Raw genomic sequence first — 17,137 nt, 5'->3', positions numbered from 1 at the left:
TTTTTGAAGCTGTTAGCTCCAGTTCCACTGACTTGTTTTGGTTTTTTGTCTTTGATAACACTCATTGCTGTTGAGGGAATGAACTCACTGACAGCTTGGAGGGCAGAACTGGCTTAGGCATAGTGAAAAAAACCCAAAATGCTGTATCTAAAGCCACTGTTTAGTCTTTGAATCTGAGATTAAATCATGTCCCTTTATTTCCATAAATGTTTCTCTTCACAGATGTACTGGGAGAGGGCAATTCAGTGCCTTAGAATGCATGGACAACAGAGGATGACAAAGCCTGAAAACAAATGTCCTGAAAAGTGTTTACTACCAGGCATAAACGCAGGTAAAGCTGGAAAAAGAATTATAGCGTATCTTTGCTTTGTTGACTGCTGCTAATACATTTGACTACTTTTTTTTCCCCTCATCTCATTCACAGGATATAGTCACTGATGCTTAAAGAAACCTTGAAATATTGACATCAGAAATGAATTACTGACATGATAAATTAGAGGACTGCTCGAATGGGTCACACTGGAGCAGCCTGCCAGGTGAACGGGTGGATGTGCAGGTGTGTAATCAGGGAGTACCTTTTTCTTGCCAAAAGTATTCCATGTACGTACACCTCTTTCTATGCTCTCTGGCATGTGAGCATGCAAAGCCAGGGAGGACCCTCGTGCAGACATAAGTGGGAACAGCGAAATTCTCCTTTTCTACATGTCAAGCTAGCCCGGTGCTTCTGCTTGACTTGAAGCCCACTTATCTCTATGGGAAGCAAAAGAATCGGACTCTAGAATTTAATCTTGAACATCACATTTTAGTAATGGTGCTGGTCAACTTGAAAAAGAAACTTGTTCACAATATGATCCAGGTATATAGGTTTAATATGTGATTTATCTATCTGTGAACAAGGATGTGAAACAACACTTAAGGTTGATTGTTACTATTTTTACCACATTTCTCCCCTGCCCTGAAACTCCATTTCATTTGCATCTGAAACAACATTTTTATTTCTCTTTTGCCAGCTGACATGGAAAATCCATTATTCAACTAAATATAAGCTACCATAAATATGTGTAGCTTCTGTCTAAAAAAGTAATTTGCGTTTTTTTGCCATCAGTCCAGAGTTTCAGACCTTTTGCTGTAGCCTTCCCTTCATTGTTACGATTTGCTCTGTTCTATGGCCTGAAATATGATAATTTGAGCAGAACAGAAATGCAAAATAAGACAATTTCTACAACCAGTTTTAAAACTTCTATTGTTTGCTACAAACACAAAGAAATAAAGAAAGTGCTGTATTAATTTCTTCATTTGTAGAAGCACCAGCAAAAATGGAAAGGGGAAAAGAAACCTGTAACAGAAAAACATAGGAGACCAACATGAGTATTTGTTGATTTCTATGTTTTATTTTCTTTTACTTTTTGAACTAGGTTTTTCAAACCATCCACTTTCAGAAATTTGCATTTTATGAGGACAAAGCTACAAAATATGATGAGACCATTTTAGGTAACAACATTTTTCCCTCAGCTTGTGGCATCTAAAACTAATCGTGCTTGTCATCTTCTCAGTAATTTCTTATTATTGAAGTTAAAATATAATCTAAGTTTACACCAAATGAGCTGTTCCAAAAAGAGTTTGCCAAACTCTGTATTGCAGTGGGATTTCTGCGATTATGATTAGCTACTGCCAAACAAAAATGATTTGTGGAATACAAAAGAATCCAACTTTGATTAGCTTCTGTAAATCCCACGGGAGGTTAAAAGAAGCACCACTTGCATTTAATCTTTTGTGTCTCTGTCTCTGCCAGCCATAGTTTTGCTGGTAGGTGCAGCACAACTGAAAGGGGATGAAGGGAGGAGAAAGAAGTGGCTGATGGAGGAGTTTCCCATTCTGAGAGGCTGATCTGCTTTAGGGTGTTGTTAGTGCTCAGAACTGCTGATCAATAGTTTGCATAGCTATGTCCCATCCAGAGGACAGAAAGCACCAGTGCAAGAGTTGGTGTGTTTGTGTGTGCTAATTATTTTTACTCCTTCCCCCCACCCCTCGTCCCTTGCCCTGTCGCCTTTTTCCAGCTGATATTTGGTTCTCCCACCAAAAAGTGAAATAAACAGCCAAAGGCAGCATTTGTCTTAGTCTTGTCTGAGAAATTCTCAATGGGAAATGGAAGCATATTTCCACTATCTGTTAGCGGATTTTACATTCCTGCTCTACAAACTATTCTGCACATGAAAAAAAGCTCTCCATTTGAGCAGTTTCCCTAACAAGCCTCATAGCTGTTTGCAGGATTAAGGCAAAGTTACGATTTGTGTCTGATTTTAATTAATCCCAAACAGTGCTTCCATTTCTGCTGTTGATCAGTCAAGAGAGACAGGTAAATAGTCAATATGCTGTATCTTTTTACTCTGTTACAAAAATGTAATGCCTACTGCATGAAGATGTTACCTCTGCTGTAAGCCTGTTGTGTTATTCTTTGGGGAAGGGAATTCTTATTTTCCAATCCATATACTTATGCAGAGCAGTCACTCCTCTTACACTCTGTACATGCAAAATACTTAATAATTTTATCTTCAGCTTTCAAGCATAAAAGCGAGAAAACTACCCTATTCCAAACTTAACTACATGTGTATGTTGTTGGTATCAAATAAGATTACTGCTTGGAAGATAGTGCATCTATCTTTCACTTGAAATAACCCAGAAGAATGTCAGATGCAAAATGATTTTTGAAATCTTGGCATTTATTGCTGCTTTATACTGTGTGCAACTTCACTCAACAGCAGTGACAGTATTGTGCAAGTCCCTCCAACTGAAGGGAATTGGCACCCTATTAAACCTCCCTCTTTGAAGAGCTGAACTGGAAATACATTACTATGCAATTCTGTGTTTATCTCCTGACAAGCGGTGATCAGAATCATGGCTGCTACCAGCCAGGCAGGATTCTCTCCTTGTCAGTTTATTCCTTCCTGTAGCTAATCCTTCATCCAGTCTTATCCGGCTGCTGAAGTCCTCCTCATCCCTTTTGCAACAGGCTCTCTTTGCTTTGGCTTTTGTCCCGTGTAAACGCAGCCCTGCCAAGTCTCTCTGTGATGAGCTCCCTTCCGTGCTCTGCTGTTGCAGCATCAGCATCTCACACCCATGTGGATCAGGGCTTCCGCCTCTCTCTGCTCCAGCAGTGTGGGTGCTGCTGGCAGAGCAGCCCACGGAGAGCGCGGGGTCCTGTGCAGCAGGACGTGGTGGGGCTGGAGATGGTGGACGCAGCATGAGTGTGGGTGATGCTCTGCAGCATCTGCAGGTTTGCAGCCCCACACGTCTGTTGGTGTCACCTGGTCTTGGGGAGGCTGGATGCGTGCACCTGGCTGCAATGGGGTTATCTACCAGCTTTCCATCGCATTCAGCTGAAATTAATTGCTGGGAAGGGCTGGTGATGTTTTTGGAGAGATGGACTTAGCTTTCAGCCTTCTTTCCTTTTGCTTATGGTGGTCATCACAGGGTTTCTTCTGAGCAGGAGCATACACACACACAGTTTCCACATGTGGCCATATTTCCCAAAGATCAGACCTGAATGTGCTGCTATATACAAAAGACTAGACATAAAGTCAATAAATGGGACTTTACACAGCTGTAAATTCTCTCATCCTGTCATCTTCCCATTCAGGTAAGAAAGATGTGAGAATCGTGTGGGTTCAGAAGCAGAGGTTCATGGCAAGACTGGGGGTCTCCTGATCACAGCCACGGACAATGGCCTCTTCTGGAACTAGCTGTTAGTGCTAAGGTTTGTTAGGGCAATTTACGCCCCCCCAGATTACCCTATTCCTGCTGGAAGCTGCTCACTGTGTACCCCAGCTCTGCCAAGCAAGCTGCACAGGTGGGAGCTCTTTAATTGCTGCTATTTAAAGTCAAAACAAACCTCTCTTATTTGACTGAAGCAGAACAGAGTGCAAGGCACTCAACCGGCAGATCCATCGATTCTTGGCAGGAGAGAAAAGAGCAGCTGGGAGGACAACCTCTGCTGGTGGCAGTCAGAAGAGGTTGTTTGGCCACAATCTAATTGTAAGGGATCTGGGTGAGTCCACGCATAGATTGATTAAAATTGATCAAGAAAGTGTATCTGGGGACTCTTCCAAAGCTAACTGAAGTCAGTGGAAATGAGTCTTTTTCACTGAGTTATCTGGCATTGGATTAAAACCCTAGAATACCCCATCATGGAATAGTTTGGTTACCAGAAGGAATGGAGAGGTTTAACAACTCAAGGACTGGAGAACTAAATGGGATTCGAGGTGATGCATTCAGTTCCTGGCTCTCCACAGACTTACTGCTTGACATTGCCAAAATTCATCAGTCTCTGGACAACCCTTCCTCATGGGGACTGGTACAACAGAATGGATAGTTCCTCGCCCATTTTTTTCGGTGTCAGTTGCATTATTCTGTGTTCTTTCTGTGAGCATCTACAGCACGCAGCGCACCTGGGGTGCCTTAGCTGGGGCCCCTAGCCTACTTTATCACACATACGTTAAAAAAAGAAAGTCAGAAAAAAAGGCAAAACCAGGTCTCGTGACTTCTTTAGTGGTACAGCAGAAATTGGTGTAAGGCTTGGTGTGTGGCAGGCTGTTCCTACAGTTCCTCTGAAGGCAGAGCTCTGTATTCAACTCCAGTAATGCCACGTTCCTCTCTTCATTCCTGCTGAGCCTGACTAAAGACTGACAGCTGTATATCATATTACTCTTGTCTGTGAAATGGATTATTTTCCACAATGGGCTGAGATGAGATCAGAATAAGGGAAATTAGTTTGAAAAAAAATCAGACAGTGGTATATTCCCCTCTTTTTTTATGAATAATGTATACATTCCTAGACTGTAGCATAATAATTAAGTTTTTTTGACTTATTATAGAATGCTGAAGAATGTCTCATGATACTGCTTTATCTATTCATTTAAAATTCAAATATAAAGCCAAGGTATTACTACATACAGCTTCACCTAACAGTATATTTCAAAGTCCATAGGATGTTTTATTTCTAGGCTTTTAATCTTTTAATTCAGCTAAAAAGTGACTTTAGGCGACTTGATAAATAATTTAAAAAATAGCACTTTTACACTGTAATCATGCCAGGAGAAATGAAGGAGTAGCTGAAGTGTCAGAGGCTGTAAATTGCAGCAGAGGTATTAGCATCTTGGTGAAGAAGTCTATGTCACACAGCGAAGCGAGGTCTCCTGGCGACATATTGACTCTTTCTAATTAGTTAAAAGATTTACACAGACAGTAACAATGGGCTAGTTTATTGATTTTTGTCACATTCCTGCACTCTGATAATTTTGCTCATTTACTGTACGTGAGAACGCCTTGTGAGTGCCTAAGCCCCCCCCATGGCTGGGACTGCGCAAAGTCGTCGTGCGGAGCCGTTCTTGGCCTCCCCTCGCAGAACAGAGCGGCCCGATGCTGCTCATCCCCAGCACCTCCTCAAGTCAAAAGAGGGTTGAAAGGATGGTTATACCCAGAGAAACGACTAAAAATGCTGCTGCTTTTGTTGCCGCTCTGTGCCATTGAGTTCGGATTTGCTTTGTTTATAGGTAGCAAGACAATGTTTCTGAGTGTCAGTCCCGCATACGCGATAAAGACCTGAAAGCAGAGCCGAGTGTTTTCTTGGCTTTGACATCAATAATTGCAAAGATGCTGGCGCGTAGCGGAGGTGGGCCACGTGTGACTGAACAGGACCCAGCTCCTCTCAGCCACCCTGGCTCGGGGGGAGGATGCTGAGGGGACGTGAACTTCTGTGGCAAGGGTCTCCCGAGGGGGCCGTTCGCCTGTCGCTGGCTGGACGCTGCTTGCGTGTTTCGGTTGTGAGCTTCTTGCTGCCGCGTCGCTCGGTGTGTGCAGCCTCACAGGGGTCATGTGCGAGTGACGACCGCACGCCCTGTGACACTGCACAGGTCAGTCCAAGCAAGGGCACTGTAAAGTCACGTTGCTTACGCTCGCAGAAGTTGGGCTCATGATTTCTCTGCCTGTATCGCAGTCGCCTGACAAGACGGGGTCCTCCTGTGAATCCGAGCAAAACGCAGGAACAGATTATATTCTGCATGGAGCTATTCTAAGACATTTAAAAGCGACTAAAAAGCAGCACAGGGAAACTAAAAATAACCCTGCTGAGCCGTAGAAAGCATGGACGTGCCATGTCAGAAGCAGAAACGCAGCCAGAGAGGGCACGAGGCGAGTTACGGAGTTAGGGAAGAGAAACTTCACCCGGTCCAGTTCAAAGCGGTCTGGTTAAACTGGTGCTTACGATGGCACGAAACTATGCGGTGGGTTTGAAAGTGGCTTTCTGTAACCCCCGGGACGAGCCGTACCTCCCTCCGCTGAAATGAAACCGGTGCCAAGGCCGAGGCCAGCGCAGTGCCCAGGAGCGGGCGCGGGAGAAGGGGCACCGGGCTGGGTTCTCCCGCCGAGAGCCGGCCGCCGTGCGCGGCCCGCGGGCCCCTCGCCCTGCCGACAGCCCCTTCCCCCGTCTGGGCTTCACGGGGCCGTTTTGCTCCCCCGGGGCCCGGTGCAGAGCGGGGGTGCGGGGCGGGCCCGGGGCCCGCGGCGGTGCCGGTCTGGGGGCAGTGGGGGGGCAGCCGGGCCGGAGCGGTGGGAGGGCAGAGGCGCGGCGCGGCCGCCAGGGGGCGCTGCGGCGTCTCGCTGCGCGGGGCGGGCGGGCGCACCTGCCGCGTGCGGGGCCGTCGGCGGCGGAGGGGGGGGCAGCGCCGTCCCGCTCCGCTCCGCTCCCCTCGCAGCGGGCCCCCGCCCGGCCGCAGCTCGACGGGCGGCAGCGCCCGCTCCTCCTCCGCGGCGGCGGGAGGCCGCGCTCCGCGCAGAAGGGGCGGCCCGCGCCGCCCCCGCACAGCGGTACCGCCGGCCGCGGCTCCCACTGCCTCCGCGGCGGGGGCACGGCCGCAGCCTGCCCGCCGCGCCGGTATGGAGACCTGAGGGGAGCCGCCAGGAGGTAAGCCCTGCTGCGCGGCGCTTCTCGCGGCAGTTCTTTTTTTGTTTTTTTTTTAAAATTCCCTCAGAAAAAGAAAAGTTCGGGTGTCGCGAGTGTCCCCTCGGAGCCGCCCCCGCCGTGCGCGGGACGGGGCCGAGGGGTGGCTGCTGCCGTCCCCGTCCCTCAGCCCGGGAGCTGGGGGAGCCCGGGGGCCGCGCTGCTGCCGCGGGGCTCCCCCCTCCTGCGGGGCTGCAGGCAGGGACCCCCGCGGCTCCGGCTCCCGTCCGGGCGGGCGCTGCCGCCGCTCCTCCCGCCGCGCCCGGCGGTCCCGCAGAGAGCGGCTGCTCGGGGCCGGGGCCGCCCGCCTCGGCTCCGCGGCTCCCCGCATCGGGCCCTGCGGCTGTGGAGCCGCCGAAAGTGTTTTCTCCCCACAGTTGATATCGAGGGGCTCTCGTTCAGCGCCGCGAACGCGCCTGGGGCTTTTCCCGGGAAAAGCGTTACGGTCGGGGACCGCGGAGAAGAAACAGGCGAGGATGGGGGCTTTGGGATGTTCCAGCTCGGTGGAGACTGTTGAAAAGGTGCTGGCTCTTTGGAGTGTTGGCTGCTCTGAGGTACCGCGGGAGTGCCCTGAACGTTGAGCGACTCGGAAATCGTGAGCTGCCTCCCAGAGTTTTGTGGAAATAAGGCTTCTCTGGGTTCGTTTGGGGTCTGGTGGAAACCCGATGGAAACCTCTCTCAAGAGCTTGACTGAACGGCTGTTTTTAAAGAGCTTGTCCCTGGACTGCTGTCTCCGCAAAGATTCAAAGAATTTACAGTTTCTGGAGGAAAATGCTGTAAGCTGCAGTTTCTCAAAGTTACGGTAAGGTCTGTGTGATTTGAGCAACCTCTGCTCCTGTACCTGGAGGAAAGGCTTGTACCTTGAGGAGAAACCCGTCCTGGCAGGAAGGAACTGGTACTTTCTTGTCCCCCTCTGGAGTATTTGTATGCTCTTGTTTTTATCCTGATTATTTAAAAACCTCATATTTTTAGAGCGTGTGTGGGGTTTGTGACTGTTAGGATACTACTGTCAGCGTGCGCATAGTTTGGAGGTTTTTCAGAGAACTGTTAGAGGTGGATGCAAGGCAAGGTGAGCTGCTGCCTGCGCAGGAGTGGGGAAGGAAGGGCGGTTTCAGGGTGCCCAGGTGTTGTGCGAGTGTGGTTGCCTTCACGCCCGAGAGAGGCACTCACCCCAAACGCTTGCTGTTGGTGCTTAAAAGGGGACGTTATTTCTCAGCAGGGATAAAACCGTGCAGCTGCCTGTCGGTCTGTGATACCTGTCAGATACCTCTGCTGTACAAGCAGCTTGGTGCCTGCCCTCCCCCGTGTGGTGCATGGAAAGGGGCTTCCCTCCAGAGGTAGGAGCAGGGCAGCTTTGAGGAGGGCACGGTGGCTGAAAAGCTTCGCTCTTGCTAGAGCCGAGGTAGGAGGTAAGTCTGGGGAGGAAGCTGTTCTGACAGTGAGTCAAGTTCTTGCTTTGCAATAGACAAGTGGCTGAGGAGGAGACAGAGGGGCAGGCTGGGATGTGGGGTTTTGGGCTCCGTAAGTCAGTGAGGTGTAGCGCATGCACAGCAAATGTGAGAAGCGAAGACTTCTGGCAGTTCACCAAGGCACAGGCAGTGCTCTTCAGGGTTTGGTGAGTGTGGTTAAGCAGGGGTTGTAATTGGTGATGTGCAGGATGGCTTTCCAAGAAATGCTTAAGAATCGCATCCTTCTGGTGGTGTTTCTCTGTGCATAGGAGACCTCTTGCAGTGGTAGGGTGGGGGGCATGCTCCGACCTCCCTGCAGAGCACTTGTGTTGCTAGGCAGCAGCTTGCACCTCCAGCATGCTCCAGATCTGAGTTTGTGAGGGAAGACCTTCCTCTACTGAACTGAAGCTTGCTAGCTGGCGACCAAGGATGTCGGAAAGCATGTATCCTGTGTGCCTGGGTGTGCGTGCGCTTCTGGCCTGCCCCTGGGCAGCGGTGGGCAGTTGGGAATGTGCAGGGATGTTAGCTGATAGCAAGACTCCCTTATATTTGCGCCCCTGCTTGGGCTGCAAGTGGGCACAGGAGAGAGAGAGAGATGAAGCTTTGGTTGTTCCGTTTGTGAGGCTCAAGAGTTCTCTGCAGACCACCCTTTTACTTTCACAGTACCTGGAAGCTCGTAGGAGGTGTGTCTTCAGATTGTTTGGTGATTGATGTTTTAGCAGTGAAATGGAGGGGAGAGAGAACAGGGAGGAAGATTTGCTTGAACAAGAGGTAAGAAAAAAGACCAGGTGTGCTACATTAATGCACTTAGCCAACTTTAGTCAGTTTTAATGGATGCCACACAATTGGTGGAGCCCCTGTGCATATGTGGCATCAGCCAGCTTTGTCTGAACTGCTTCGTATCTCACAGAGCAGAGCAATGGAAAGCCTTTTAATCTCCAGGGCTGCCAGTCTAGTGGCTTCACTTTGAAGCAGCGCAGTAGCTGAAGCTGTTGGAAACCAGTGTGGGAGGGACTGGCCACTCTCCAAACAGAAGTCAGATCAAAAAAGAGCCTGAGAGGGTCAGGAGGGATTCATAGGCTGACGGGGAGCAGGTGAGCTCAGCAGAAGGGCTGTTCATGTGGTACAGATCACTTCTGATCAGGCAGGGGCCAGTGTGTGGAAGAGGGAGGAGGAGGTTTTGCTGGAGGCCTCAGAAGAAGCTGGACTTCGCAGCCTTAAGCCCAGAGGAGGCTGCAGAGGAGTGAGGCAGGTAGGAATGAGCTTGCTGGAGTCAGGATCTCATGGGTGTTGTACCTTACCACCATATGATAAGCTCAAACCATGGAGGGTTTAAGACTGTGTGTCTGGAGGTGTAGGGCATCTATGGGCTTTGGTTCCCTGTGGAAGTGACGGGCAGCTTGTGTATGGAGGCAGTGTGTGTGGGGAGCCCAGCAGAGGTGTGGGTAGGCTGCTGGAGAGCAAGGGGGAGGAAATGGGGACAACATGTGAGGCCTCTACCCTTTGGGATGCGCTGCTTGACAGCAGCATCCAGGTGAGGCTCTCTGGCTGGGGTCTGTCTGGAAGGGGATTTGGTTGGTTTGCATAGGCAGAGCAATTTGTTCCCTGACGGTCCGCAGCTGTTTCCTGGGGAGAGGAGGGTATGTGCTAAAATCATCCAGTTAAAGCTACAGAGAACAGTGTCTTCTATGTGGCATTTGGAAGAGAGAGGCTGTTTGGTCCACATTTTATGTGTTCTGGGTTGAGGTGCCCTTGCGGGACCAGAAGTAGAGGAGGAGTTCCAAGGAATGTGTCTGTGCCCTGTGCAGCCAGTCGCCCCTGCTGCCTGGGGGCTGGCTGAGGTGGGAAGCTGCCGGGGGGGCTGGGGCTGGTGGCGTGGACCTGTGCGTCTGAGGGAGAGGGCTGAGAATTTGTATTCGCAATAAGAAGTACAAATAAAGCTTTTATAATGTATGGATTTTTCCTGCTCTCCAAAACATGTGGGCTCGGAGTAATCTCCCACTTCACGCTGAGGCTTAAGCTGAAAGTATCAAGGGATGCTAAATCGTGAACAACTATTAAGCAGCCTTAAAGGGCTGTATGGGAAACCGTGTCTGCTGTCCGTTTCTAAGCCTTCCTCAAACAATGTGAGTCTGAGCTATCAATCAGGAGGTCCTCAGTGCTGGAAAGGGAAGTGGACATTTAAACTGTATCACAAAATAAAGAGGCACTTTAAGAAGCCACTTGCTTTTCAGAGTGTCCAGCTAAAAATAAATCCTCTTTTGAACAGCCTTGAAAAGAAGACAAAGGGAAGAGCTCTTGCCCTTGCTGAAAATAATGAGAATCTTTTTGCTAGCTTTGATGGTCAGGGTTTCCTCCGGCTTCTGCTACTTGAACTAGGTAAGTCCCCTTTGGAATGGGTGGAGGATCAAGGGCTGTGTTATGTTCAGTGACAAAGGTGGTGGGAGGGAGACTGTGTGTTAGAAACTTCTGCAGGGGTTGTTTGGCTAATCTTTTCCTTTCCAGCCCCTTTCCACCCCAAAAGCACTACAGGAAAAGAATTTCTTCCACCCCTCTTTGCACAGCTTTAACAGTTAAATTCACAAGGATGTTTATTTTGCAGAGCAATTCCAGGGCACATAAAATATGTACTTTAATTTGATTTGGGTTTGCATCAGAACCAAACCTCATTGTTTACAAGGTTGTCACGCAGTACCTGGAAGTAATGTTCTATAAGCATTTTCTCATGATTCCCAAATTCTGGGGGGTTTGTTTCTTTGCTTGCTTGCTTAAATTCTTATTTTCACCCAAACAAATCTGGCAAAATACATACAGGTAGAGGCTAGCCTCTGATTATGTGAGGGAAAAAAATTCCTCATCAAGAATGTGTTTATCAGTTTAAGGTACTGTGAGATGGTGCCGAGTACAGTGAAAGCAACTTGCCTTTGCTGACAGCAAAGTGCTCCGTTTCACTTCTGTGGAACTGTGTTTTCTAAGTGGAAAACTGTGGAAGAGTATTTTATAAGACACGTAACAGCTGGTATGTCATCTTTTTCTGTTAATTCTTTCTTCTTTGAACATCATATATTAGTTGGGGAGGCATGTGGCCATGAACGAGATCAAGGAATGAAATTCTAAGCACACTGCGTGCAGAGTAGTGTTCTCTCGGCACTGGTTTCATTAATGTGCAGGGGTGAATGTGGACCAGGTTTGCCATGAATAGTGCAAATATTGTTATTGTGTAAATATTGCAGAGGTATGAATGTGTGTAGGAGCAGATGTGAAGTCAATACAGCTGACACTTGTAACAACTGCAGTCCATCTTGTATGTGGTCCCAGAAAGAGGACTGTTTTAAGACGCTGTAAAAGCAGTTTCTCTATAAAAGCAGGGAACGTTTCAGCATGCAGATGGCAGCCCAGTCTAAAATCTAGTTCTTTTCTCTGCTGAGCACCTCTGTAATGAGCCTTGAGGAGCAGAAGTGGAACAAGAGAAGCAGTGTGAGGGGAAGAGGAGGGAAATGCTATCTTTCAGGATTGAGACCCCTCTTTGAACTGTCTCTCTCTCCATTTTTAATAGCTTTCCTACAAAAGCTGCTTGGGGAGCAAGGTTGGTATGAGTATGAAAGAAATAAAACGTCTAATCTTTTGGCTTAATAATGTTTTGGCGTAGGCTGCTGTGAATTGGACAGACTTCCTTATTGACGTAAGAGCGGTGAGTGAGTTTTGAAATTGGTGTGAGTGTGAGAATGGACTTATCTCTCTAAATCTGAAATGTCATCTGCTTTAGTGGTAGAGGCTCTGTAGAGGAGACCTGTGATCACTGGCAAGAGGAAAAGGCCATGACCTGAGCAGTGGTGTTTGCTCTGAGTGTCAGTGGAGAGCTGGAGTCAGGTGAAGCCGTGGGTTTTCCAGAATTTACAGGGTTTATCAGTGACTCTGAGGCCAAAGAGTTCTCATCAACAACTTGCTTTTCTCCCCCTGGAGAGCTGAAAAGCAGGGTTCAGAGTCGTTTTTTCCTGAGTGGAGCTGCTCTGCAGCCCAAGGCAGGCTGGCTGGGCTGGGTCTGAGAGAGCAGCCTCTGAGTTCATCTCGGCCCAGAAGAGTTCTGCCCTCCTGGGACAGCACCCGGCAGCCGCCTTGGCATTGGGAGGCGTACGTGGTGATCCGTGGCTGGGGGTCCTCTTTCCCCTTGGGTGGCTGTGATTACTGCTGCGGCTTGCTCTGCTTCGGGACCTGTCTTGCTGTAACTGCGTCAGCTCTAGGACTTAGGCTGATTGAAGCCAATTCTTAAAATCACTCCCCTTTCCCCAGTACTAGTGTACATGTTTAGCTTTCCAAGTGCAGACCATCTTCACGTTTTCTTCTCTCCCCAGCTGGCTTTTCTGTAATCTTTTAAGTACTTCTGCAAAGTGGTAAGAGGCGAAGCCCCACTCTATAAACCTAAACTCCCTGGGTCTGACAGTCTCTACATTGCCTACGGTACTTCATGTTGCCTGAAGTACTGTATTGATTAAACCACAATCTGCAGAAGTAAATATATGTAGAATATTAATAGCTCCTACTCCAGGGGAAAAAAAGGCTGTAAATTAATAGATCCATTATGTTGACCTCATAAACCATGAGGGCTTGAAGTACAGCTGTAATCCTCCTCCCACAACACATATTTCACTTTGAATGTCTATAAAAGGCCTGGACTACTCAAATTTAGAAGCTGTGATACTGGACAAAGCATATCCATATATCCTGGTATGCGTAGTTAGAATATTGCAAAGTTAAGGCTGGAACAGCCGTTCTCTATAGAATCCAAGGTAGTGCTGAATCAGTGTATAATTGATGGTGCAGCTGGGCAGGAGGCTTAAAAAATAATAGCTAACTTTCCTGTTCCTTTGTTGTTCTCGTTCCTCCTTACAGTTGCTTTCTGTGTTTGCAAGTGCAGGACTGCTGCAATAAGGGAGGAGTATGAACTGGGGATTTAAAATCCAATTTGAAGATATAATGAAGTCAAATTCTGAGTGAGTTGCTTAGGGAATCGAGGTCAGCGTGTGGTGTGGGCTGATAGTACTTGGTCTGCTAATCAGTGCTGAGTTGTTCTAGTTCTTTTGGTTCATGAATCTGTTAAGATGGGCTGCTCGGGATTTAGATGGGTGCCTGTAATGCATGCTCATCACTAACCTCTCTGGTTAGCATTTTGATTCTATAGATATGGGAATATCTCTCTGTATTTGGAATATTTGAGTTTTTTTCCATTTCTCACTCTTCATTTTTTTGCCATAAGTGGGCACTATTTTAGGGAGCTGTTGGATCAGAAAGTTCTTGCAGGAAAAGGTTCTCGTCATAATGCTCACAGGGTTTTCTCTCAACTGCGGTTTGCTCGCAGTGTTGAGTCTGATTGCCACTTTAACTTGACTAAAATCACCTCTACTCTTTGCAGCCAGAAATGTTAATGGGAGAAGTTATTGTGTGGAAACCATCCATGGTGTTTTTCTTTTGTGACTGCCACTGAAGCCTGTTTTTTGTGATGATGTTATACTGTAAGGTGTCTTTTGAAGCTTTAAGATGCTGCTCTTGGTATCTACTCTGGTTGCCATTTGGAAGATATTTAACTTTTTCATGGAAGCATTACGATCTTTCAAGCAAAACCTCAGTGTTAACACCTAAGGGGTGTTGCTGTTTGTTTCTTCTGAAATAATTGGTAAGATTCTGAGTTTACCCCCATCACATCACAAAAGATCTTCGAGTTTTACAGTTTGTTCCTTTTCTTTTGCATCCATACACGCAGCCCTTGGAGGAATCATTATAGATTGGTGTTGTGACCTTGTTAGGTGCTCTGTGTATTTAGTCGTAGTACCCTTTGCTTCCTTAGGACAACACTTTCCTTGTTGTATTCGTGTCATGCTGCTGGTACGCTGTTGAACCAGAAATAATCCCAGACATTATAGATGTGGTCTCATCATTGCTGGTTGCTTTCAGTTCGCACAACACAAGCACTGCCAGGTTCCCTCTGTGCTTACCTCAGTTTTAAATTTCGCATAGAATTTCATCTGAACAAGGAGAATTAGCCAGATGTGAATTTAGTTAAGGACCTGAGCCCAATGGAGGCTCAAATCCAGCAAGACAAATGCTGAATGCACACTGCTTTGTAGAATTAATATTCATTGTGTCTTTAGACAACTTAAGTCGCTGGTTATGATAGCGAAGATGCACAGTGAATTAGGCGAAATGTTCTTTGATGCTCATTGAGCTGAAGATACGTTATTTGGACTAGCATGTGTCTGTGATCTTAAATATTTTTTGTGTGTGTTTGAGGTATCAACAAAAAGGGACTTGTGGATTGCCTCCATCCAGCATCCTATATAGACTGAAAATCTTTCAGTAATAAACAGCTTAAAGTGTGGCGCATTAGCAAAAGAAGAGAAGACCTGGGAGAGAGTTCATGTTAAAATTCAAAGCCTTAAAAAGTGGAGTGCGGAAATGGTCTGAAAAGAAATGAACAGAAGTCACCATCTAGTGTACTGTAAAGACAACAAAAGAATTACTGTTGCCACTTCATCCTTTGTGTGTGGGGTGAAAACCATAATTTATTTCTGTTAGATTTCTGAGCAACAAAACCTGACAACTGGAAACCACTAAAGAGGAGGGCTGCTGTTTTTAATGAGCACCTTCTGCATCACAGCTTCTGTGGAGAAACCAGAACCTACAGAGCCTCATGGTGTGTCAGCAAATTCAGTCTGTGCGCAGACGTGTGCCTGAGTGCATGCATGCACCACATTTCTTTTCTTGCTTTCCCTTGAAAAGGAGCACTGTATAAACAAAGCTCATGGTAGAAATTAGAGAAAAACTAAATTATATTTAAAGCAGAACCTTGGGAATCTCAGTGCTGGATTTTGTGCAGAATATTGATGCTCCAGTTTCCTTCTTGTTTCTAAGTGTGTTCTTCTAACCTTGTCGCTTGAAATTCTTTTAAGTCTGGGAAGCTATGCGAGCTGAAGCAGGTGCTGGAAGGACAGCAAGCAATACATGAAGAAAATGGGACACAATTTGCCAAGCTCTGTTTTCTGAGGACGCAGAAGAAAGAACTAAGTTTGTCAACACAGGTGAAGGGCATGACGCAGCATGTGGGAGTCAGGGTTTCTGTTAGAAGAACAGAATCTGTGCTGCATCGCAGACTGGTCCGCTTGTAGTTGCTGGGTGCTTACAGGAGACTGGGAAAGCTGTCTGAAGTCTGTGGTCTGTACCATCAAACATTGGGAGGAGAGAAGGGGTGGCCTCGTTAGCACTGGAAGGATTGAGAATCAAGTTGTTGCACCTTGCTTCTCCAACATTTCTCCCTCTGATGGTAGCAACCTCCCTTTACTTACCTCGATACAAATGCAACCTGGCAGGTCACAACAGGGGCTGGATTAACTTGTTTAGCGATTCTTTCAGCCTTCTCAACAAGCATTTTATTCTGTGTCTCTTCTCTCCTCTCAGTGATCTTGGGCAAATTAACTATAATTGGTATTTCTATATCCTTACGAACTAAGATGTCTTTTTAACTCTTCTGGGAATGGTCCTAAACTTGGTTCCCCTCTTGTGTGGTGTATCCAGTAGAGTACTGTGTGCTTGTTACAGCTGTGAGCCTCTACTTTCAGCTGCTTGGAGCTGGCAGCATCAGAGTAAGCAGCTCCTTAGGGAAATGGTGCTCAGCGCCTGTGAGGGGAGAGTTTGTCAAATAACAAAATCAACGCTGCTAGGAGGAAAATGCTTCCATTATAGAAAAATGGTATTGAATGTTGACTGGTCTATCCCATCTCATATCTCTGCAAGCTAGCATAGTTTGTGTTCTTCATCAGATCATAGACCCTCTCCCACTCATTTATTTCCAGAAGTGCTATCAGGTCTAGCACAGGATTTCTTGAGTCTCTAGTCCATCCATCCTGCTGCCTGACAGGTGAGCGGATGGCCTAGATAAGGGAGTTGTGAGACTGGTCCCATTGGGAGACACGATGGAGATCTTAGCAGGCTCAGCCCCAGAAATCTTGTCCTGAGCAGATTTAGCGACTTTGTCCTAGACGCATACAACCTTCTCTCTTTTGGCTGCTTGACATTCTTCTGGGAGAAGTATATCTTCTGCTGTACCTTGCGTTCTTTGTCAAATTGTATGTTTAAAAAAAATCATCTATGATATAGCAGTTTGAACAGCCTTGTCTATACCTGTCTGCTGTCTCAGGACAGTAACCAGCTGACCCACTGGTCACACTGGTGTGACCGATGCTACCCTCCTCAGGTTGGATGTCTAGGACGGTGAAGATAGCACCTCAAACTCTGACGTGTGTTTTCATGCCAGCTTCAGTGAGGTTGTGTCAGATGTGACAAGCTGAGGCTCTGGGCTAGGCTGGGAATGACTGAGTGGTGGAGTAGTTTCTTGCCCTTTTTCTGCTGTATTTTCCTGATTTTTGTAGGTACAGAGGCTGACTGCATTGGTGAGGCCAGGGCTTCAAAAAGCAAAACTCCTATCAACACTGACAGAACCAAGAATTTTTCCCTATCTCTAGCATGAATGTCGGCTGGCAGAACTTGCTTTGAATTTTTCAATGTATTTAATGCAGCATAGCTTGTTTGGGGTGGGGATGGAGGGACCCACATTAAAAAAGACCTAGGAGTTGCATACTTCAGCTGTAATAGCTGAAGGGAGCAAAGTGGAGAAAGTAATTTGCAAAGCTACACTTCAAAATCA

General features: G+C 47.2%; 1 protein-coding gene across 6 annotated transcripts in view; it reads left to right on the top strand.

The window, feature by feature from the left end:
• The first annotated feature begins 258 nt into the window (after positions 1 to 258).
• The window catches only part of IL1RAPL2 (interleukin 1 receptor accessory protein like 2), a 415,901-nt gene continuing 399,022 nt past the window's right edge, over positions 259 to 17,137 (top strand). For 2 of the 6 annotated variants that reach the window (XM_075435786.1, XM_075435780.1), the window contains exon 1: positions 6,863 to 6,958. The gene's annotated coding sequence lies outside the window, so the exon portion shown is untranslated. Of the gene's footprint in view, positions 332 to 424; positions 557 to 6,862; positions 6,959 to 7,402; positions 7,797 to 8,378; positions 8,404 to 9,625; positions 9,695 to 10,711; positions 10,822 to 17,137 lie in introns of those variants that run through there. The other 4 variants (XM_075435782.1, XM_075435781.1, XM_075435783.1 and 1 more) reach the window with 4 other exon arrangements.

Source organism: Opisthocomus hoazin, chromosome 14 (genome assembly GCF_030867145.1).
Source record: "Opisthocomus hoazin isolate bOpiHoa1 chromosome 14, bOpiHoa1.hap1, whole genome shotgun sequence".
In the NCBI taxonomy this organism is placed as follows: Eukaryota; Metazoa; Chordata; class Aves; order Opisthocomiformes; family Opisthocomidae; genus Opisthocomus; species Opisthocomus hoazin.
This window is presented reverse-complemented; position numbering and strand designations above follow the sequence as displayed.